At 38.6% G+C, this 25,294-nt stretch overlaps 1 protein-coding gene across 1 annotated transcript in view; it reads left to right on the top strand.

Annotated features, from left to right (window-relative positions):
- Nucleotides 1-25,294, top strand: part of CDH8 (cadherin 8) — a 518,426-nt gene that overhangs the window by 52,894 nt on the left and 440,238 nt on the right. Inside the window, exon 2 of the mRNA XM_042970108.1 lies at nucleotides 1,300-1,350. The gene's annotated coding sequence lies outside the window, so the exon portion shown is untranslated. The remainder of the gene's footprint in view (nucleotides 1-1,299; nucleotides 1,351-25,294) is intronic.

Genomic DNA, 25,294 nt, shown 5'->3' with positions numbered 1-25,294 from the left:
TGCTTCTCCTGGTAAAACCATTTTATTAAAGTGAGTCACATTTCTAAGCATGTGTATCCCCATCATTGAAGGTAGGCAAGGAAATACTGAGCAGATGACCCAGGAAAACATTAAACAAAAAGACAAAGAAGCCGATACCAAGATGGGGGACATGTATCCATTCTTCTATTTTTAATCTATCTGGCTTAAAAAAAATGTTCCAAGAAATAATTGTCATGAAAAGACATGCTGAAAATGTGTTGGTGTGAATGTGTTTCATGCACAATGCATTTTTATTTAGAGGAAGAATATTCCTAGCTTCTCTTCTGAGGTATAACATAAGTACCATGAAATTCATTTGTTAGGGGCGCCTGGCTGGCTCAGTCAGTTGAGTGTCCGACTTCAGCTCAGGCCATGATCTCACGGTCTGTGAGTTCGAGCCCCGAGTCAGGCTCTGTGCTGACAGCTCAGAGCCTCCAGCCTGCTTAGGATTCTGTGTCTCTCTCTCTCTCTCTGCCCCTCCCCGCTCATGCGCGCGCTCTCTCTCTCTGTCTCTCTCTCTCTCTGTCAAAAATAAATAAACATTAAAAAAATTAAAAAAAAAAAGAAATTCATTTGTTGGAAGTGTATTATTCATTGAAGTTTAAATATTTATATTATCCCACAAGTTTTCCATGCCTCTTTACAGTCTATATCCATTCATTTCTCCAAACCCAGCTAACCCCTGATGTGCTCTCTGTATATTTATTTATAAACTAAATCATACAGTATATGTTCTTTTACTGTCTGACTTTTTCACTTACCGTGTTCTTGAAGTTAATTCATTTGTAGAATGTATCAGCCATTTATTGATTTGAGCAGGCAAATAATATTCTGTTGTATGAATATACCACATTTTGTCTATCTAGTCTCTAGTTTGTGGACATGTTTTGACTCTTACGAATGATACTGCTATGAATACTTGCATACAAGTCTTTGTGTGGACTTGTGTTTTTATTTCTTTTGGTTACTTATTTGGTTATTTATTTCTTCATTTTGAAGAAAATGCCAAACTCTTCTTCCAAGGGTCTAAACCATTTTCCATTCTCAATAGCAATGTGTGAAGGTTCCCCTCTCTATGTCCTTACCAACATTTGTTATTATTTGTACAATATGTAGTAAAGATTTTTTCATCTGTGTCATTAGAAATATCAGTTTGCAATTTAGTTGTGGTGGCTTTGTCTGAATTTGCTATCAGGGTAATACTAGCCTCAATGAGTGAGTAGAGAAATGTTATTAGCTAAAAGATTAAGTGAAAGGCTCTTATTGTTTATTTTTTAGATGTTTTTGGAAGACCCCACCGGTGAAGCCATCTGACCTGCACTTTTCTCTGTAAGTAGATACTGAATTCCTAATTCAGTTTCTTTACTTGATGTAGGTCTATTCTGAAGTTGAAGTAGATGGAGGCATGAGAAGTTCAAGAAGGGCTTTCAAAATAGGGAGAAAAACATGTGCACATGTATACAGGAAAGCAAGCACTTGACCTGAATTTATTACTCCAAGTGGTTGGGTAGCCCATAAATGGGATGCCACAGTCAGAATAAAGTAAACTTGTCTTGTTCATCACCTAAATTAAAGGCATTAACAAGATGTATTTAAGTATCTCCAGTCAGTCAAATATGTCACTTAGTGATAAGAAATTTATAAGCAGACCGTGATATCTGAAAAATCCAAACAAGGAGTAAGATTATAAATTAATGAGTAACCATGTTATTGATTAATTTTTGTGTAATCAGAATATTGAATGGTGAAAATATGAATGGTATCCCAAACATTGAGTCATATTTTATCAACTGTGGTAGGCAGAATAATGGCCTATAAAAGACACTTCTGACCTAATCTCTAGAACCTCTGGCTATGCCATTTTATGTGGCATCAGTAATTTACAGATGTCACTGAAGTTAGAGAATGTGAATTGGGAAGATTGCTATGGATTATCATAATATATACGGTGTACTCACATGAATCCTTAAACCAGAAACTTGTCCCAGCTTTGGTCACAGAGTGATGTCACCACAGAAGAGTAAGAAAGATGCAATTTTTCTGGTTTTCAACATGGAAGACAAGGGCAGGGGGCCAAGGAAGGTAGGAAGCCTCTAGAAGGTAATAAGCAGAGAAGCAGAGACTCTTCTAGAACCTCCAGAAAGGAATACAGCCCTGCAGACATCTTGAGTTTAGCCCACTGAGTCCCGTGTCACATTTCTGACCTTCCCAACTGTAAGATCATAAATTTGTGCTGTTTTAAGCCTCTGAGTTTCTAGCAATTTGTTACATTAGCAATAGAAAACTAATGCAGTAGCTATTCTAAAGATTATAAAAATCCATCAAGATGCTTCCAGATTATTGCTGAGAGTGATATAAAATACATAGAGGGGTGCCTGGGTGGTTCAGCCACTTGAGCGTCCAACTCTTGTTTTCAGCTCAGGTCATGTTCCTGGGGTTGTGGGATTGAGTTCTCCTTTGGGCTCATGCTGAGCTTGGAGCATGCTTGAGATTCATTCATTCTGTCTGTCTGTCTGTCTCTCTCTCTCTCTCTCTCTCCCCCTCTCCCTCCCTCCCTTTCTCTCTCTCTTTCTCTTCCCCTCTCTCTCTGTTCCTCCCTCCCCTCCCTCCCTCCCTCCCTCTACCCCTCTCCCACTCACATGCTCTCTCTAAAATAAAATAATATGTATATATTTAAATGAATATATATATATATATATATATATATATATATATATTCATTTATTTATTTATAACCTGTGGTTTTAGGCCACTCAAAATATCCAACACCATCAGTAGAATTTATATGATGTAGTTACAGACAGTGAAGTCTCTGCCAACCACTGCCAGGAACATCCAGCAACAAAACTATCAGTACACACATGTCTATGTTTGTCTTTTCTGCTTTCAGCAATATTTTTTTAAGTTTATTTATTTTGAGAGAGAGAGCAAGCACATGAGCAGAAGAGGGGCAGAGAGAGAGAGGAAGAAAGATTATCCCAAGCAGGCTCTGCAGTGTCAGCCCACAGCCCTCCTTGGGGCTCATGACCTGAGCTGAGATCAAGAGTTGGACGTTTAACCGACTGAGCCAGCCAGGCGCCCCATGCTTCAAGCAACATTTTAGGTCACTCGTTGCACAGACACTCCATGCCTCATTTTTGAAAAAAAGACCCATTTTTTTTTCTCTCTCTCTGTAGCTTGGACTCCAGAGTGGATTGTGTATTTGTAACCTGACTCTAGAAATATATGTTAAGATCAGTTATCAGGTGTACATCTCATTTCAGTGTTTCTTAGTGTCCATCCTAAGATAAAGCTTCTTTTGCCAAATCTGAGATACTGCCAAAACTTTCAATGATTCTCCTAATTCTCAATCCCTCTACTGTTTTCTCAGACCTCCCTCTAGTCTTCTTCTTTTTTTTTTAATGCAAAAATCTTCCTTGGGTATCTCTTTCTTATTTTTCTCTTGCTTCATCTTGACCCTACTACAGTCAACTTAACCTTTAGTCATTTACCTCTGCATCGTGTCTAATGATATAACCCAAGATAACTTGTTTTAATTTTACAAAATACTTACATTTTTAGGTGAGAGATGGGACCTTCCATTCAAGCAGCACGACCAATTTGTTGCCTATAATTCGCATGTCAAATGAATTTCTCAAAACTGCCAAATCCTTTCTGAACTCCTGTCAAAAAATACTTGGCATAGTTTTTGCCACCACTTTCCTACCTAGTATGCACATGTCTGATACTGTTATCAGATCAGTAATCTCTCGTGTTAGTTTCTTCAGGCTGTCCTACCAAATTGCCACAGATTTGGGCAGCTGAAAACAACAGAAATTCTGGAGGCTGGCAGTCTGAAATCAAGGTGTCACCAGGGCATACTTCCTCTGAAGGCTTTGGGCTTTAGCTTCTGCTTTTTGCCAACATTTCTTGGTATGCTGTGTCATGTAGTTGCAATGCTCCAGCCTCTGTGTCTGTCATCATATGACCTTCTTCCCGCTGTCTTTCCTGTGTCTGTAAGTCTCTTTTCTTACACGAAGACCAGTCATTGGATTTAGGGCCCACACTTGTCCAGTATGCCCTCATCTTGACACTGCAAAAACTCTATTTCCAAATAAAATCACATACATAAATACCAGGGATTAGGGTTTTAATGTATCTTTTGGGAAGAAACAACTCAACCCAAAACATCCCTATGCGAGGGCTTTAGAATATTTAATACACTATCCCAAACAACCACTTGCAACCAGTAAGCGATAGGATGTAGAATCAAGTGTGTTTGGGGAGGCAATCTTGAGGAGGGTTTAAAGCATGGATTCTGGAATGAGACTGCCTTGTTTGGAAGGCGGGTGGGACATAACAGGTGTCTGACTTTGTGAAAGTTGCTTAGCCTTTCAGTTTTTAGATGTTGAATGTGCAAAATGAGAATCGTTATAAGACCTATCCCGTTATAAGACCTATCGTTAATTTATAAAAAACTAAAATTATTAATTTTACTGAAAATATTTTAATTTATTATTAGAAACACTATTTAAGCTGTTATATGTAATTAGCATTGTGAAAAATATCAGAGTAACAAAAACAGCTATGCCTTTATCTCCTAAAAATATATCTAGTCCATATTACATACAAATTTAAAATTTACAAAATTTGAATTGTAGTGGCTTTTATTATTAAAGTAATAATCACTCCTTGGGGCGCCTGGGTGGCTTAGTTGGTTAAGCGTCTGATTTCAGCTCAGATCATGATCTCAGTGTTCATGGGTTCACGGCCCACATTGGGCTCTGTGCTGACAGCTCAGAGCCCAGAGCCTGCTTCAGATTCTGTGTCTCCCTCTCTCTCTGCCCCACCCCCACTCGTGCTCTCTCTCTCTCTCAAAAATAAGTAAACAGGGGCGCCTGGGTGGCTCAGTCAGTTAACCATCTGACTTCTGCTCAGGTCATGATCTCAGTGTTCATGGGTTCACAGCCCGCATTGGGCTCTGTGCTGACAGCTCAGAGCCCGGAGCCTGCTTCAGATTCTGTGTCTCTCTTTCCCTCTGCCCTTCCCGTGCTCATGCTCTGTCTCTTTCTGTTTCTCAATAATTAAAAAAAAAAAAAAATTAATTTTTTTAAAAGTAATAATTGCTCCAAAATGTCAAGCACAAAAATTTTTGGTGATTTCTTTTTATTTTATCTAAAGTATTTTCTGTCTTTCTGTCACTGTCTCTCTCTCTGTTGGTCTCTCTTTCTTTCTCTCCCTCTCTTTGTCTCTTAATATAGAATTGTGTGTGTGTGTGTATATATATTTATATAATCATTATTTTATTATATTGAGATCTATAATATGCAGAGTATAATATATAAGCATTTTTTCAAGTCTTTACAAACCTGTGGAAACATAATTGTTAGAATTGTGTAATATTCTACTAAGGGCACTTATTAAAATTCATTTAATTTTATAAGATATTTAGCATTGTGTTTGCTCCCATTTGAACACAGTTTTAATATTAAAATATCTAACACCTTAAGAGAAAGAAAACTGGTATGTTTTTAAGATTAAGTAAAAAATAGGGCATAAAACTGAGTGAATAGTTAAGGGGAAAAGTACTACTTAAGTACAATCGAAGAAACAGAAGTAATGACCGCTAATGCTAGGGGCTTTGCACAGCAGATAAAGATCACATTTCACATGTAATAAGCAGTTAGGCTAAAGTTAAGCTCGTATAAGAATTTCTTTATATAGGTTTTTAAATTTGTGAATCCATATTTTTTCTATTGGTATTGGCTATGATATATTAAGTAAAAGAATAATGTTGATTTTATTTTTGCTGTTACATTAAATCAACTTGCATTTGTGCTTCCAGATTATTTTACTAAGTTGTGGGTTTATGGAAGCATACTATTCCTTTGGGTAACAGTAGAACAGACAAGAGATAGATCTGCAAATTATTAGGGTTTTTTTTCCAATTTTTAAGTTACTTAAGCACTTTTATTCTAAAATGAGGGGAAATGGCACTGGTATTTACTTATTACCAAATTAAATGTGAGGGTGCACAAAAAGAACTTGAAGCAGAGAAGGATCCTTTGTCTTTTTTTTACTTTCTTGCTTTGGTTTGCATTTTCCCCCTATAACACGGAACCAGCTTTGGATATCAACATAAGGAAGGACTTGGACATAACAAGAGACATATTACATTTAGATGCAAATTATTAATCATGCAAGGGGAAAAAAAACCTATTGTACCATGACAGACAGAATGAGTTTTATGACTAACTTGATAGTTTGCTCAGCTGTCAGTGCCATTGGGCATTAAAACTTTACACTGACATTAAAACTTTACATGAATTATTACTCAAGATTATTTTCCCAAGAAGAATGTTTTGTGAAGTCTTGTATGTGTTGTAAAATACCGCACATGTAATTTTTCTAAGCATCACGAGAATGAGTAAGGAGGAAATGCACCCATTTATTGACTTAAACTTTTCAGAGGAACCTGTGTCTTAAAGAGTCAAAGACACTTTTGTCCCTGGGTTGGGATTGGGAAGTTATTTTTATTTCTCCTTAACAGAAGTGTAGTGTCTGAAAGCAGCTGAGTATTTCTTGTCACCTGTTCCAGGTATTTAAATTTATGTTGCTCTTTTTTCCACATGCATAATATATATTTATCCACCCCAGGTGAAAACAACATCAGAAGAAGGGGGGGAACCACCAAACCAAATTAAACCAGCAGGATTAAGCCAAAATGTAGTTGCAGCCAGCTTGATCAGTGATGTTTTATTCATCAATCACCTGCACTCACCTCGAATTGTTTACGCACAGATTTCAAGCATAAATAGCAAATGCACCACTTCCTTTTACTTGTGTAATATCATGGATTAATGTGGTGCCCATTAGTCTGTTAGATCCCCCTTCAGTGTTCAGGTGCTGCATAAAATGACTTCCTATTAGTTGTATTAAACTTCCTTTTTTTTCACATGAAATGAAAAGAACTTTCAGGTGTTTCACATAATGAGGCAGATTATTTAAGCACTTAGGCCACTTTAGAAAAGCAAGTAGGCATGACTAGAAGCGGCATTAATGCCTTTATGTCACAGAAAAATTACTGATGCAGTTTATGCGTTTTTCCAAAGCTTATGCGTCTTGTAACCTAATATTTTCCAGTATGTGTCCAATTTTGTTATGGAGGGTGTCAGAATTTACAGGATAGACTGAAAGTATGTGAGCAGCCTCCTTTAAAGAGGATGATCTGATAAGACCTCCATGAAGAAGGAATATTTAAGCAGAACATCTGCAAAAGAGTCAAGACCGCAAAAGTTGTAGGGAAGAACATACCAAATACCAATTGAGCCATTGTCACCATTATCAAGTGCAAAGACTGTGAGTAGGGGACAAGTGTGGTGTGTTCGTGGAACAGGAAGAATACTGGAGTGTCATTTAACATACTCAGTCCTGCCACATTCCAAAACCGTGGTCTTTACACCAAGCTGCCTTGGGGGGGAAACAAAAATACGGAGAAAGTGAGTGTGCTTCCTTTTCCTCAGCAATGGCTATATACGGTATATAAATGTCTCTTTATAAGCTGTCAAACTGTTTGATTGTTTATTTAAACAGAATTAAATAAAATCTCTTACATTGACATTAGAGTAGTTTCACACTTTGAAATGATAATAATAAGACTGTAGGTAAATTCTAGCCCAGAAATAAACCACAAATGGGACAAACACTTTTATATTGAAAGTACTGAGAGGAAATGAACCTTGGATTAGAAGATCCATACATTATTCATGAATAAGTAGAATCCATTGTTGAAATCATGTAGATTTCATTTTTGCTCACTGTACATAATAATTTGATCCCCCCATAATTTAAAAGGCACGATACCATTCCAGTAATTTGAGATGGAAAAAGAACATCTTTGTGTTCTCTATACCAGACATAATCTTCTAATTAAGGAAATGAGTGTTGTAAATAGGAGATCTCTGAGAGCCTTCCAATTCTGACATCCTCAGATTCTGTACAAAGTTAGCCTCTCCAAGAAACTGTCCTAAAGAATGATATCATGGTTTTGCTTTGAGCTTCTAATTGTTAATTATCCCTACCATATGATGTTTAAAATTGGGTTAGAGCAGGGGCTCCTGGGTGGCTCGGTAAGTTAAGCATCAGACCTCAGGTCAAGTCATGATCTCTCGGTTTGTGGGTTCAAGCCCTGCCTGGGGCTCTGTGCTGACAGCTCAGATCCTGGAGCCTGCTTCGAATTCTTTGTCTCCCCCTTTCTCTGTCCCTCCCCTATTCGTATTCTCTCTCTTAAAAATAAATAAACATTTTAAAACATTAATAAAGAAAAAGGAGGGGGATAGAGTAAAATGGCTTGCAAAGGTGTTTACACTCTAGGGTCCTTCGCTCTGCCACCAACAAGCCTCCTTATGTTGAATAGCTCATGTAATTCCGCCAGTCATCATTGAAAAACTGAGATGACATCATACTGTCTTTCTCATAATAAATGATAAATTGCAACAAGAGATACGTTGCTCTTAAAATGAATCTTTAACAATAATTATAGCCAACACAGAATGAAAACATTCTCAGCAAACAAAAGACTCTATAAAGTCTTCAAATCTTGATTTGTTTTTTTTTTTTCTTTTTGAAATGTGGAGTGAGTTATGATGGCCATTTGGCATACTTCAAGTCCTTCAAATTGTCAATTCTTTGCTCTTTCTAAAGCTCTGGAGGTCTGTTTTCTCTGAAATGTTTGTTTCTCTCAATTTGTAGCTCTCTGTAGGGTCCCACACTCAGAGCATAAACTAAAAAAATACAAAGAAAAGTGAATAATCTTACCCTAAATTTATTACAAATAGCAATTTAGAAGACTCATTATCACAGTATGAAACATTAAAAAAAAGAAGAATCATAATCAAAGAATGTGAAAAAATGTAGAAAATGTGTGGGTACGTATCTATCTAGTTATCTCAACAACATCTGAATGCATGATGTTGTGCTGTTATGCGTGAATCAATAAATACATTTCTGTACTCATTTAACAGTGTGTTATTGAAATTAGACTATAGTTATAAATACTAATTAGAATTAAATCATTAGAAATGAAATGTGCCCAGCATCTCCTGACAGGCTGCTGTAAATGAAAACACTTAAACTTGTTGAAATTCATCAATTTTTGTTTCATACTTTTGTCAGGGTTTTATAAGACAAAAGTTTGGGGCGGGGGAAGTCCCCAGGCTTCAAGAGACTATAAAATCTCATTGAAGTCAGTTTCCTGCAAGTCAAATAAAAAGGGAAAAAAGCCCCTTGGTACTCATCCACTGCTGAGTTGGTCGAATCGAGCCAATTCTAATTTTTCAGGGTTGTTGAACTCACCAGGGAGGACATGAGCAGACAGAAGAAGTAGACTATACTCTATGCCCCAGCTTCAGCAAAATCCAAGTGATTTCTCAGCCTATACTTTTGAACCCTCACATCATGGGTCTCAGTGTTCTCTAGTGCTCTTCAGTGAGTACCTGGGGTGCCTCACTCAAGTAGCCCTGTTTCCTTGATAATGTAAGAGAGACATCAGCTCTCTCCAGGTCTGAGCTGTAAAATCTCAGGCCAGAGCAAGACTGACCTTGGCAGCTTCTTCAAGGAAGATAGGAAGCTTTGGAGTTCAGAAATTCCATGGAAGACTTCAGTGTGTTCCAGGATGGATGTAGCCACACAGGGAAACCAAAGAAGCAGGGAGTGCAGACCAAGAAGAGGTATCCATTGAAGACTGGGGAGGTGGTAGAATGTTGCTGAGAAATGTTCACCAGGCTATGCCAGGGTTCCTCAGCCTCAGCACTATTGAAATTTGGGGGCAAGTAATTCTTTTCTGTCAGTATGCAGTGTTGTTGCGGGTGTGTGTTTATAATAGGATATTTAGGAGCATCCCTGGCCTCTACCCACTAGATGCCAGTAGCACTCCTCCCGAGTAGAACACATCAAAAAATGTATCCAGACACAGCCAAACATTCCATGCTGGTGGGGTGGGGGGTGGTAGGGGGGGTGGAGGGAGAGGTGGCAAACTCTCCCATGGTTTAGAAATCTCCTGTGGTACATTATCCACTCCTGTGGTTTGGATTAATGACTTTCTACTTTAACTTTTAATAATCATGCTTCTTCCCCCAGAAAGCTTTCCCTTCCTCTCTGTGAAATTTCAATGCTCACCGACATGCACTTTTAATACCCTATTCTTGGATCATTCAACAAAAATGCATTAGACACCTACTATGTACTGTGTATGTCCCAGAGATATGGTAGTCAATAAAATTGACACAGCTCCTATCTTTATAAACCTTGCGTGTTTGAAGAGGAAGTAGGTCTTAAAATGCTTACCTACAAATGAGTGAGATATTTGTGGTTGCTAGGAAGGATATTAAACAGTGTTGTGATGAGATTGCTACTTAGGAATTAAGGAAATAATTTAACTTGAGTGGTCATGAAAGCTGATAATTGAACAGACACATGTGTAAAGAAGGCATCCTAACAACCAGGCTGAGGAAGTAGCAAGAGCAAGAGCCCTGACATGGGAGCAAGATGGATTTATTTGAGGAACTGTAAGAAGCCAATGGCTATAGTGTTGAGAGCAAAGGGAAAGGCAGACCTGAGGTGAGTGAAAAAAGGAAGGTCATGGCCAGGTGATACAGAGCCTAGTAAACCGTGGTGGAGTGTTAGCTTGTATATCAGTGGTGTATCATAGCTCTTAATACACTATCCCTACTTGTGGAGAGAGATTGTTCTCTCTCTCTTATTGTTCATGTGGCCTTAAACCATGTATTTTTTTAAAGCTATAAAATGGATAACACTATATGCCTCAAGTAATGTTGTAGGATTAAATAAAATATTGTGAAACTGATGAGTGTTAGTGAAATTTTAGTTACAGCATTTACCTGCATTGCATCTCTTAACCCTCACAACAGTATGCTTTACTCCTATCGTAAGCATGGAACAAAAACACTAGAATTCAACGTTGAAGGCAGGAAAGGAGTTTGGCAGGCAAAAAAAACGTGATGGAGAAAAGGCACTTCAGGGAAAATGGGAGCAACATATGTGCCAGGCACAGTTATTGAAACTCCTGAAGTAGAGAGTGACTGTGAGCAGTTAGATGTGGCTGGAGGGTCAGGAGCAAGGAACAGGAGGAGAAAAGCCTAAAGAAATACATTCTTAATATATTTAGGTTATGTGATCTTGCTGAAAGTAACTTTCTTCTTTAGTCCTCAATTTCCTTGTGCAACGGTGTTTCTTTCATAGCATTGTTGTGAGGAAGTATAATCTTTTATCAGAGACCAACATAAAGTTTTAAAAATGTTAGGTGTGTATCCAAATATTGAAGGGATGCTTATTAGTCCGCCAGTGCCTTTGTTAGCTCATTTCCAGAGATAGGCTAGTACTCTGTTCTCAGATCTTTCTCATTCTACATTTTGATGAAAGATTTGATTGCTAACACAGATCAGATTTTTTACATTATCAAAGTTGGAATGGATAGTTAATATACCAAGTGACAAAAATCATATCTTGACAGGCTGAAGTGATTAAATTTAACACAGATAAATGTATAGTCCTAAACTCACATTCAGGAAAAAAAAAATGTATCTATTGAGATGAGACAGATGTCGGTGTACAGCCATTCATCTAAAATATCAAAGGGCATTTTTGGGTGAATGCACTCTTATATGAGGTAAGAATGCGATATATTTGCCCAAAAAGGCAGATGCAATGGCATTTTAGTAGCATTCATAGAGGTAGGTGTCCATTATAAGGAAGTAATTATCTCACTTCACTAAAGCCAAAGAAACTTATGGTAATGACAGAACGTGGCTGGCACGTATTGATTGTTCGAATGATTGCGTCTTTGAAACTAATGAATGAAGTGGTTAGTATATTAATGCTATAAATCTATCTCTAGTTAGTGTCCATTTAGAATGGAAAGTATGAAAGATTCTCTGAAAGATGTGAAAAGCAGTGTCCTGAAAGGAAATGGAGCCCATGATATTGACCTTCATCCTCTCTTTTGATTCCTGTAATTCCACTGCTGTTAAGGAGGCCAGTAGACCAGTTGGCAGATCTTTTCAAGGAAACTGACCCTGAATAGCTCGCTTTTGACATATGGCCAATGGAAAGTCAGGCTGTAATTCATCTGGGGAGTCTGGTTGAAATGTGTAATGATGGGCATGACATGTACTCAGCAAGAGTGGCATGAACCATACAAGGGCACTGGAATGCTTGCAAAGAGGATGCTCCAAAAAGAGGGTGCAGAGAAAAGCACAGCCCTCATTTGAAATATACTCTTAGTGAATTTCAAGAGACTGGAACATGTTTTAAGGAAATCTGGGCTTGCTTTCAAAAACAGGATCCATTTATAGTCTGAGGGGAAAGCCACAGGAGGCTAAGGGATGCTGGCTGAGATTTACTTTGAATTCCTTGATTTTCCAAATCTGAAGCTCAAAGTCAAGTTCAGGCTCTGCCAACTACTTGAACCATGACAGGAGTTAAAAGGTTTTTATAAGTCCTTGAAAAATGTAGCTATAGCTTGATGACTTCAATTCTGCAACATCAATAATGGTAACCGGGTTGGGTAATCCTTGTGATACTACTCAGTTTCACTCCCTAGTACAAACTGCATTTATTTCTTGTTTTGGAAAGGTATTACTCATACGGGAATGACTGTGAAGTGATTTGTGTAAGACGATTCTCTTGAAGCCCTGACAGTCCTGACTTGCTTGTATTCTTGGGTTGGATTTTGCCTTCTGCAGCCATGAAATTTTGTAAGAGCACATTAAAACTCTTGTTAGAAGCAGGTGCCGAGAATTCTACAGGGAAATGGTGAGCACAGATTAGGCACAGGTGCACCATTGGCAGTATCATCTGGATTCAAGAGATGATAGATGACAGGTAGAGTAGATAGATACAATTTTTAAACTGGATAGTGATTTTAGTCACCAGCCCTTTTTTTCTGTAAAATTCCCTCTTACATCACTCATCACTCATTTTCAGCTAATTGGCACTTGCTCTCAATTTCAGAAAGACTGCTCCTAACTAAATTGGTCTTACCAAAATATTACTTTTCAATTATTTTCCACATGTGAAGGCTCCCTATTCATGTTGACTCTTACCCTGTTTATAAAACTCCCTGTAATAAACTATATGGTGTGGATTAAGGTCCTAACTCCAAATCTTGTTTGCACAACACTGTAAAATATATTTCAGAGATATACCATGTTATAGACTCACCATCTGTGACACTAGTAATTGTGGCAGGGGAAGAGAAAGAACAGACACTTGTGCAAAGGTTGATTAAGACCTCCTTCTAGAAGTGTTATAAATCAGTTGTATTCATATCTCATGGCTTGGAACCCAGCCACCAGCCTGCTGTTGAGGAGTCATTGTTCAAACTTCACCTGTGATGAACTGAGATGTGATACCAGCAGGTGGGAGGCACTAACAAGAACAATTACCCAGACAGTTGGAGAAGTTGGAGTAAAGTAGTAAAGATAAGGACTATAGGAATGAATGGCCATTTTTATAAAAAATGATACACTCTGGGGCCCCTGGGTGGCTCAGTTGGTTGAGCGTCCAACTTCAGCTCGGGTCATGATCTCACAGTCTATGAGTTTGACCCCCGCGTCAGGCTCTGTGCTGACAGCTCAGAACCTGGAGCCTGTTTCAGATTCTGTGTCTCCCTCTCTCTCTCTGACCCTCCCCCGTTCATGCTCTGTCTCTCTCTGTCTCAAAAATAAATAAACGTTAAAAAAAATTTTTTTTAAGTTTTTTAAAAAAAAGGAAAATAAATAAATGTTAAAAAAATGATACACTGAATAAGATAACAATAGGTTGAGGATGGGTAATCAACAATTAAAGGCTAAGTGTGAAAGCCAATGAATTGGTACAAACAAAACAAAACAAAAACAGCCTTCCTTACTGTGTTTCTCCTTTACTCTCCTGTTACTATCACACTTAGAACACTGATACCAGATGTGTGTTGTTGTAGGTCCCCCCCCACACACACACAAAGCAATTCTCTGAAACACCAGTTGGGTACTCTACAATTTCACCCTGTTCTAATGCTATCTACCTGGAGATATCACCAGATACCATAGATTAAGGGCTCAGTCCCATAAGACTGTCCCCCATTTCAGATTCAGTAGCAAGTAGTGAGTCCCCAAGTTACCCACAATTTCTGTCTGATTTGGCTATTAATAGGAGGTTCCCATGGCCTTCTACCCCTTAGATTCAATTATTTCCTAGAACAGGTCACAGAACTCAGGCAAACACTTATTTATATTTACTAGTTTATTATTAAAGGATATGACAAAGGATACTGAAGAACAGCTAAATGAAAAGATACATCAGGTGAGTTCTGGGAGGGACCTGCACACAGGAGCTTCTTTCTCTGTGGAGTTTGGATATGTCACTTGTTCATAGGTGGATAGATTCACTAACCTGGAAGCTCTCCAAATCTCAGACTACTGGGATTTTATAGAGGCTTCATCACTTAAATGTGATCACTTATTAACTCCATTTATAGCCCCTCTCCCTCTTCTAGAAAATGGCAGGTGAGACTGAAGATTCTAAACTTCTTTCTTTCTTTCTTTCTTTCTTTCTTTCTTTCTTTCTTTCTTTCTTTCTTTCTTTCTTTCTTTCTTTCCTTCTTTCTGTTTGAAAGAAAAAGCACAATGGGGAGGCGGGGCAGGCAGAGAATATGGGAAGAGAGAGAATCCCATGCAGGCTCTCCACCATCAGTGGAGAGTCGGATGCAAGGCCTGAACTCACAAACTATAAGATCATGATCTAAGCCAAAGTTGGATGCTTAACCTGAGCCATGAATGTGCCCCAAGATTCTAAGCTTCTAATCATAGTTTGATATTTTTGGAGACCAACCCCTATCCAGAAGTCATCCAGGAGCCCTCCAGAGTGACTTCATTAGAACAAAAGATGCTCCTAGTGCTCTTATCACATAAGAAGTTACAGTGGTTTTAGGACCTCTGTGCCAGGAACTTGGGAGAAAGACTACAGATATGTAGATATAGATACAGATTTTTTTTCTATTATCACACAGTCAGTGAACTTCCATGGCAGCATGTAAAGAGACTTTCAAGTCCTAAATTCTGCAGGCATAAAATTTTGAAGTCCAGGGCCAAATCTTGTTTATAAGACTATCTCAATTCCATAGGAAGTTGAATTCTCCATTGCAGCTATACTAATGTCTGGCCCTAATTGAGAAGGAATAAAACCAGAAGATGACATGTAAACTTCCGAGTCATTCATATACAAATCTTGAATTCCAGATCCTTTTAGTATCCCTGGAACTAGAGAAGTGACCCACTTTTTGTTAAAGGCTGGTACTTCTGGGGCACCTGGGTGGCTCAGTTGGTTAAGCATCTGACTTCGGCTCAGGTCATCATCTCATGATTCGTGGGTTCAAGCCCTCTGTGCTGATAGCTTGGAGCCTGGAGCCTGCTTCAGATTCTGTGTCTCCCTCTCTCTCTATGCCCCTCCCCTGCTCATATTCTGTCTTTCTCTCTCAGAAATAGCATAAACATTAAGAAATATATATTTAAAGGGTGCCTGAGTGGCTCATTCGGTTAAGCATCGAACTTCAGCTCAGGTCATGATCTCACAGTTTGTGAGTTCAAGCCCTGCATCCAGCTCTGTGCTGACAGCATGGAACCTGGATCCTGCTTCGGATTCTGTGTCTCCCTCTCTCTTTGCCCCACGCCCACTCATGCTCGCTCACTCTTTATCTTGAAAATATATAAACATTAAAACATTTTTTTTGATTTAAAAAAGGCCAGTTTTTATTTCTCTTTACTTAAAAATGACTCAAAAGACTTGCCTCACAAGCAGAGGCATACCGTTAAGAATCCTCACCTACTTCCCACCTTTCACCATCCATTAATCAGGGCTGAGTCACAGATGACCTGGTTCAATGTATGTGTGTGTGGGGGGGCACTAAATACCAATGGACATATGGAAAGAGCAGTCAAAATTTAGCAGGCTAATGGATTAGCCTTCATATAGAGCAATATTTGGGCAACTGAGAAAAAAATGATGGGAATATCAGAGAAATCCAAGATATACATACGTAGACGGGTTTATGGAGAGCACAAATGAGAATATCATTATATCACATGTTAGTGCCCAATAGAACATGTCCACTTTTGTGGTAGGCAGGATAGTGCCCCCTACTCCAAGATGCCTGCCTCCTAACCCCTAGAATGTGTGAATACGTTATCTTATATGTCAAGAGGGACTTTGCTCATGCCATTAAGTTAAGGATCTTGAGACAGGGAGATTATCTTTATCTCGCTTGACCCAGTGTAATCGCAAGCCTCCTTACAATTGAAAGAGTAAGGCAGGAAGGTCACCATCAGAGGACCCGAATGATTGAAACAGAAATTGGGAGTAATATGGTTGGTGCCAGGTGATCTTGAGTCAAAAAATTCTGGTATCTTGTAGAAACTGAAAAAGGCTAAGAAGTAGATTCCTAAATCTTCCAAAGGAAACCTTGCTGACACCTTGATTTTAACCCCACAATACACATTTCAGACTTTTGACTTCTAAAACTATAATTTACTAAATTTGTATTATTTTAAGACAATAAGTTTGTAGCAATTTGTTAGAGTAGCAGTAGGAAACCGATACAACCAGGGAAGAGGGACTAAACAACAAAGTAGACAGCATTACTCACCTAGCTGACCTTGGCATGTTTCTATCAAAAGTACTAGAATAATGGTCTTATGAATTTAGACATATTGGCAGAGATAGAAGTAACACATGGGCTCATTGATGCCCACACACCAAAGCTGACCTAATTATCACCACCAAATATCTTTATTGCCATTAACTAAGACCAGTGCTAAGCCCTTTGTGTGGCATTCATCACTCAGAACACCAACCAGCCACTTAGTCACAAGTGTTTATATTACATCCTTCCTAACACAGAAGAGGTTCATCTTTCCTGAAGTTGGCAAATACTCTTGGTATGGGTTTCCCTTTCATGCCTGCAGAGCCCCAACCAGCCCCATTGCCTAGAATTTACAGAGGATCTGAACCATTGACATGGGATTTGTATAACATTGCATCCCATCAAGGAACCCATTTAAGAGCAAAAGTTATGGCAGAAGGCAAATACCTTGGAATCCACTGTTTATGTTACATATGCACCATACAAACTGTCAGACTGACACAGCAGTGAGAACAGTAATTGAAATACAGCTTGGAGATGATCCTGAGTATATAGAATAACATCCATCAGTATACCATATACACCCCAAATCAATGACCATTGTCTTTTCCACTGTACTTGGTAGGTATAATATGTGGGCTTGAGAAATATTGGTTGCAAGTAGGAGTGGCCACATGTATCACTCCCAGTGATCCCCTTGGGGAGTTTGTGCTTCCCATACCACATCTCTGGACTTGATAGGTCTGGAAGTCCTGATCTTTGCCAGAGAACACAGACGTAATCTCATTAATTGTTTAGTTATAGCTGACATCTGGTTATTTCAGAATATGTATGCCAATAAATGAATAATTACAAAAAGGAATTACCAACCTTGCTATGGTGATTGACTCTGATTATCAGGAGAAGACAGGATACTTTCAGTCCACAAGGTAGCAGAGAATATATTTGGCATCCAAGAGATCCACGGCCACATCTCTCATTATCCCCTGGCCCAAATTTAATAGGAAATTGACAAGCAAAGCGCCTGTGGCCTGAGAAGGGCATGGTGACTACAGGGTAAGACTCCCTCAGAATAACAGTCTGGGTTACTTGACTAGGTAAGCTACCTAAGACAAGCACAGATGCTAGCCAAGGCTAAGCAGAATCTAAAATGGGTAGTAAAGGAAGGAGATGGTGAGCATCAGTTGCAGATTCAAGATCAGCCACGGTAGTGAGGCCATAGTGCATCCACTAGCATTGTTCTTGTAAATTTCCCCAGGAAGATAGAGCAACCAGAATCCCGGAGGAGGTGCTTCCAGAGCACATCGTATGACAAAAGTAGATTTACTGGTGTAAGATGTGCCACTCAGGTGTGTCACCATCCCTCCAGTCTCTAATTCCCACTTTTCAGAGCTGAGTCATACATCCTTGAAGCTGCTGGAATTGTTGGTGTCTGAAGGTTCTCAGGTGAATCATTGTCCAGGAATTCCCTCAAAAGAAGAGAGCTGAATTACACAAACACATTACCTTTCCCTGGGATATGCCACATATAGTAGATGGTCAAGAAAGAGGTGTAAATGTCTCAAAATAGAACAGTTATAAAGACCTGTCCCATCTCCAGTGACACCCTTGGATTGTAGCGACTACATGCATAGGTCAACGTCTCTTTCTGTTTAGGCTTTTTTCACTCACCCATAAGTTTTAATCTAAAGCATATTCCCCAATAAATTTCTTACATGCAGATCTCCATCTCAGACTCTTTTTGGATGAAAATATGACAATCTTTATTATAAGATCAAAGAGGCAACTATTGTTTTTTGTAATGCAGTTTTTGTGAAGCGGAAGCAAGAAGTGTGATATGATCAGATTCTCATTGTGAATGGACCTTTCTGCCTTTGGTATAGAAGCAAAAGGTGCATACAGAATATGGGAGGAATGGACACATAACTATGAGGGTATAGGTAGAAGTCAATGAGGACATGAGAAGGGACATCTAAACCAAACCAAGATGGTCCTTAGCATCATGTAAGGCTTCTCAGTAGAAATCACAACTAAACAGAGTGGGAAAAGCTGTACAGGCAGAGAAGAGAAAAAAAGGTTTTTTCTAACAGAAAATGTGTGAAAACCTCTGATCAGGAGAGGACAAGCCTATCACTAGCACTATAACTTGATAGTTATGTATCACTGAGAACAAAAACACATTAGCCTCAGAGCTAAGAGGCCATTTCCTAAATGAACTTCTAGGGCAGAGTTTAGACTTTACAGTAAAGGTCAAGTGGAACTATTGCACAAAATTAGCAGCAGAGGGGCCTGATCATGATTCCACTTTAGAAAGATCTCACTAAAAGCAACTTAGAGGACAAAGTGGAAGAACTGAAGAAACATAGCAAGATTCTTACATAGGTAGGGGCTGTCTGTCATCTGATTATAGTTTCACATCAGAAAGATTACTCTCTCAGCTGTGTTTATAGTGGAATAGGACAGGGAGACTTACCACCAGAAGCAGATAAAAGATAACACAAAGATACTTTTATACATTATCAAAAGATAAAGACTTCAATGCACATGGTTGTAAGATGTACATGAAATCCTTGCCTCATCTGTCCATGGAATTTCCAAAGACAATAACAAATGTATCATTAAGGTACAATGAGGTACAGAGGAGGCTTCAGCTTGTCCTAAAAAGAGCTCTAGAATTGGGCTGGCCCTTCAAAGTTGTTCCATATTGAGGCATGGTGGCTGGGTATCTATACTCCTACATAGATCACTCTTTGGATTTCAAGTTGTCCCCAGAGAGGGAGCATACACTTGGGGATGGTCATGGTTAATTTCTGGTAGGGACTCAGTCTTAAACCATCAGCAGTCTATCCTCAGATTCTCAGCAGCTGGAGAAATGAGTATCTTGGCCCTTAATTGTAGAACTTAGTCATGCAATAGAGCATCCACTAGAGAAAGCAATTCCCGGGATAATCCCGGGGAAACTGCCTCCAGTTCTGCATAGGTTTTTGTTGCAACTTGCTCTCTGTGAGGGCTTACAAAGCTTTCAGTAAGTCAGCTTCCTTTCCTGTATTCTTTCGCAGTTTATTTTGGATCCTGTAAATCAGCTGCTTAGGCACACTATAGTAAACACTTTTCCAGCTCCTAGGAAGAGTAGCCCATACTAGGTCTTGAATACATGTGCTGTTCACTTCTTAGCCCTGGAAACTGAAGCTACCCCTTTATTTACCTGCCTTTTTTCTTCTGGCTCTCCCACTAAGGGAGAAAGTTTTGCCAAAATCAAAGAGCACTCTAACTGTAGAGAGCTGACTTAGCCATCAAGATTTCTCATTGATGTGATACATGTGACCTTCTCTCTTTTGCTGTCACTGAATTCTACACCCTACACTTTTTTTCTAAGATGCAGAGAGAAAACCAACTCTCTCCACCTTGAGGAGAATGCCTTTCTCCTCAAATTATCACTTGAGGAGATAGAATGATCCCTCTCAGACTTCAAGTTACCCTATGGGCTTCCAAATATGAGAGAAGGCACAGAATATACCTTCCCAGGTTTTTGGTACCTATGTGCAAAAATGACTGGAAGAGAAATGTAAAAACTCATTTGAAATGTGTTGAGGCAAATGATCATTGATATTATTTTAAGTTCAAAAGATTCTATCTGTAAGACATTTTATTGAATATAGACTAAAAGCTTCAACTTTGGAGTCAGACAGTTGTGTCTCCAGTTGGACCTCCTTCATCCCCTACTTGTGTTATTTGAGCAGATTAGTCAAACACACTTAACCTCAAAGACATCACTTGTGCGAGGGTATTTATAATAGGTAGCACGTTGTTGGTGTCCTACTCAACTTCCTCTTTTCTGACAGTGATCCCTCCCCCTGCTGCAGGTGTTGACCGCTTCCAATACACATCTGAACTTTTCTTGAGAGGATTCTCCTTGATTTATGAGGTCTACCAAAGTGCCTAGGAGGTTACCCACCCTCAAGTCAAGCCAGTAATTGATTATGAGGTGGGTCTACATCCCATTCTGACTAAACGATTATGAAAAATGTTCTACTCGGAAGATCTTCCTCATTAGGAAGATACAGTCTATTTTTTTTATCCTCTGTGTGTTGTTGTGCTTCCATGCACCTCACAAAACATCTGCAGTTACCAGCACACTATACTGAACATGAAACAAACATTGAAGTTGTCAGAGCAGACAGGTGAAAAAGAGCTAAAGTTCTTGGAAAGATTGGTGAGTATTCAAGCAAACATTCTGGAGACTTTTCTACCACTGGACTTTCTACTATGTTAGTCAATATATGTCATCACTATTTAGTGAGTTGTTGCAAGATTTATCTTACTTGAAATCAAAAGCAAGTTAACAGATAAACAGTGTAGGAGAGAGAGAGAGAGAGAGAGAGAGAGAGAGAGAGAAGAAAGAGGAAAGAAGAGAGAAGATGTGTGTCCTGGCATCCACATTGATTCCCTAGTCTTGGTCCCTGAAGAAGCCATACATCCTTCCCCTAAACCCTGCTCAGCTTTCTCTTTTACTTGAACTAGATTGAATTGAGTTTCATTAAAGGGGACCTGAAAGACTAATATTGATTAATTCATATTTCAAAGTGCTTTGAACAGTTACAGTACAATAAAGACTCAGTGACTACTAGCTATTTATAGCATCCTTAATTATCAAGATAATCATTATATTCTTTCATCTTATCACTCCTTGTGAAACCAAAGTAGTGATTCTTAAACCTGGTTTCACATTAGTATCACCGATAAGGCTTTTAAAACTTAACAACACTCAAATTTTCCACTTCTATAATAGAGTGACTTATTCAGGTCTTCAATGTAAATAAGAAACTATACAAAATATATAAAGCAACTTTTGCCAGTACAATAAGTTCATCTTTGGTCTTTGCCCGTAGTTGCTGGCATGCAGCTCCCAGAACACTTGGAATCTCCAGAGTAATAGGAACATGTTTTGTTCTACTAAGACTGCTCTTGACAGGGTCCTAGATCACTTCAGCTTGGGGTCTGGTTGCCCAAAAGACCAAGGCATGATTAGAGAGTTGGAGTTTTCATCCCTATCCACTTACCTTTAAGGAGAGAAGAAGAACTAGATATTGAGCTAATAACCAATGGTCATTGACTTAATCAGTCATACATACTTAACTAAACCTCCACAGAAACCCCTAAAGGACTAGGTCCAGCGAGATTATGGTTTGCTGAATACATGGAAGTGCAAGTGTCAGATGGGTGGTGTGCCCGCAAAGAGCATGGATGTTCGCATGCCTCCCTCTATACCTTTCCCTATGCATCTTTCCTTCCCATTTGGCTATTCCTGAGTTGAATATTTTATAATAAACTCATAAGTAAGATGCTTTCTGAAGTTCTGTGAACCTTTTAAAATGATCAGACTTGAGGAGAGGATTGCGGCTAGCTGGTCAGAAGTACGGTGACAACCTGGGACTTACAAATGATGTCTCAAGTTGTGTGGGGACTCTGATAACTCCAAGCTGTTAGTATCAGAATTGAACTGAATTATATGACATTCAGTTGGTATCCATAGAGTTGGAGAATTGGTTGGTGTGGAGAAAAAAAGCAGCCCACACATTTGGTGTCATAAATGCTGTGAGTAACAACAGTTCAGTTGACATTATACAGCAGGCAGCAAAGGCTGGCACCTGAGAGAAAAGAAATAAATGAGGTGAACCTTACAATTTCCCCAGCTATTGTCTGGAGGAACTTTCTAGACCTCATACAAGTAAAAGGAACCCTACAAATGCAAGGAGTATTTTTGAGATTAGGAAGCAGATATCAGAGTTAAGATAGTCTAAGGTAGCTGCAAAACTCAGAGTACTAATGGGATGCGGCCATGCAGAAAAAGAGCTGCAGACATCTGCAAGAAGCCCTATGGGTCTGTTATTGAATACAAAATTGTGTATGTGTAGGGGACGATGTCATAAACCCAAAAGTACACTACCAGAAAAGCTATTAGCTAAATTATTATGAGAGGTCACCTAAGTCTGGCAATATATTTATTTCTGACCAGTTAGATTGAAGACTGTTCACTGAACACCCAGAATATCTGGTAGTAGTAGATGAGTCATGACTTAGTTGTAGAGCAAACCTACCTCTAGGATAAGAACTGCTATAGATCAACACTAGTAAAGTTTAAAAGGAAGCAAGCCTGGGAAGTCTCAAACTGGTCCACAGGTAACTTACCTGCCAAACAAGATAAAATTCAGCATTTGTGAAAGAAGGCAAGAGAATCCAGATACTAATGTGATATTAACAATGCCTAATGCCTACTAAAAATTAGGCAGATAATTTTGGGTAGTCAAGACAATGTCAGCTATGTGAATTTGATTACTCCCCCCCCCCACACATTTCTCCAACAAATAAACAATAAAGGACAAGAAAAAATACAATGACAAAAACTCAATCTGTCAGCATCACATGAAGATTGAGAACAACTAAAATTACATTGCCTGTAACTAGAAAAATGTACACCAAATTCTGGCCAGCTTTCTCTGTGCATCCTCGCACAAAAATTTGGAAATGCAAATAGAGTTTGGAGAATACTCTGGTGTAGAGAAATTAGAGAATTTATGTCTGGGTCTTTTTATTTTTCTAAAACTACATCAGAAAGAGATAGCCTACTTTCTGTTGAAAATGCTTAAAAAACATGCAGGTAGATCAAAGCAGGGAAAAGGCAAAAATCTTTGTGTGAAGGGTGGGAGAGAGCGAAAGGAAGAGACACTCTTTAAAAGGACATGGGAAAGGAAGAAAAAGCAAGAGGAGAGAATTCAGGATTCAGCAAGATAAAGTAAAAGATATCAAAGATATCCTCTGCTTTCCAAAAATAAATAAATAAAAGGAAAGACATACACTTTTGTACTCTGACAGGAGAGGGCACTCTTGAACTACCAATCTTCTAGCCTTTACAAGCTGGCAGACTTGATCATCTGTGTGTGTGCGTGTGTGTATCTCAAAAAACAAAGAAAAACCTATGTAGCACAATGTTCAAAATTGAATTAATTATACTCACACAGCATTTAGGGATATGAAAAACAATCTGAATCAGAAATTTTAAGAATGCAAATAGAAATAGATTTTAAAAATGAAAGAATGAAATGAAAACGAATGAATGATATTTGGAAAGAAATAGGAAAAAAAGACAAAGACATATTACAAATTACAACTAAATTACAAAGCACTCAAAGAGGAAGCTATTTGAGTGAAAGCATTAAAAAGGCAAAAACCAGTGTGCCTGGATGGCTCAGTCAGTTAAGCCTCTGACTCTTGATTTTGGCTCAGGTCATGATCTCAAGGTTCATGAGTTTGAGCCCTGTGTTGGGCTCCGCACTCACAGCATGGAGTCTACTTGGGATTCTCTCTCCCCGCCTCTATTTCTGCCCTTTCCCACCCCAAAATAAATAAATGAACTTTCACAAAAGGCAAAAATCAATGCCATGAACAAGTTAAATAAGTAAAATTGTGTGGAAAAAAAAATAAGTGTTTGAAATTGAATAAAATCAAAGAAAAAAATAACATCTGTATAATTGGAGTATCCAAGGAAGCTAAGATAATGCAACAAAATTCATCTGAAAACTGCAGTACAAAAATAATTCCAAAAACATAAATAAATAAAACCTGTATCAACATATGCAAAGGGCCCATTGCATACCTGGAAAAAATATCCTGTGATTATCAACCAACTCTTTGATATATACTAGTAAAAGTTATAGTCTGTAAAATTTAAAAACAATCCTTAGGACTTCCAGCAAAAGGATACAGTATCTCACAAATGAAAAAGAATGAGGCTGACTTTAGACTTGTCCAAAATAACATACAAAAAAAAAAGAGCAAAATGGAGTATTTTCAATAAATTGAATGGTAAAAATCATGAAACACAATTTGCTCTGTATTCCTTTTTCTTCCATTATTATCAACAAAGCTGTCTTTCAAATATCAAGGCTATTAAAAATAAGAGTTACAAGAATTCTAAAACTATGAGACTTTCTTCGGAAATCTGCTAGAACATGAACTTTTTCCAATGAAAATATGTCTAGGGAAATTAAAACAAAGGATTAATAATAAGCATTTAATGTATTAATATATTAATTAGAATTGTATTAGATATAATTAGTTAGATATTGTAAGACTAACGTCAGCTGAGGGTGGAAGAATAATATGCTATATGATATATAAATTATCTTGTGGGTTCTGACAAGTAGAAATAATGCCGCTTAAAACATGGAAAGAGAAGAGGAGTAGAAAGTGAAATAAAGTGATTCTTTTATGGGGCGCCTGGGTGGCACAGTCGGTTAAGCGTCCGACTTCAGCCAGGTCACGATCTCGCGGTCTGTGAGTTCGAGCCCCGCGTCAGGCTCTGGGCTGATGGCTCGGAGCCTGGAGCCTGTTTCCGGTTCTGTGTCTCCCTCTCTCTCTGCCCCTCCCCCGTTCATGCTCTGTCTCTCTCTGTCCCAAAAATAAATTAAAAAAAAAAACGTTGAAAAAAAAAATTAAAGTGATTCTTTTATAAGAAATGAGTGTGGGGGCGACTAGGTGGCTCAGTCAGTTAAGCATCTAACTCTTGGTTTCTGCTCAGGTCATGATCTCATGGTTAATGGG

Source organism: Panthera tigris, chromosome E2, assembly GCF_018350195.1.
Source record: "Panthera tigris isolate Pti1 chromosome E2, P.tigris_Pti1_mat1.1, whole genome shotgun sequence".
Lineage (NCBI taxonomy): Eukaryota > Metazoa > Chordata > Mammalia > Carnivora > Felidae > Panthera > Panthera tigris.
The sequence above is the reverse complement of the archived record's forward strand: the minus strand, read 5'-3'. Positions and strand labels throughout refer to the sequence as shown.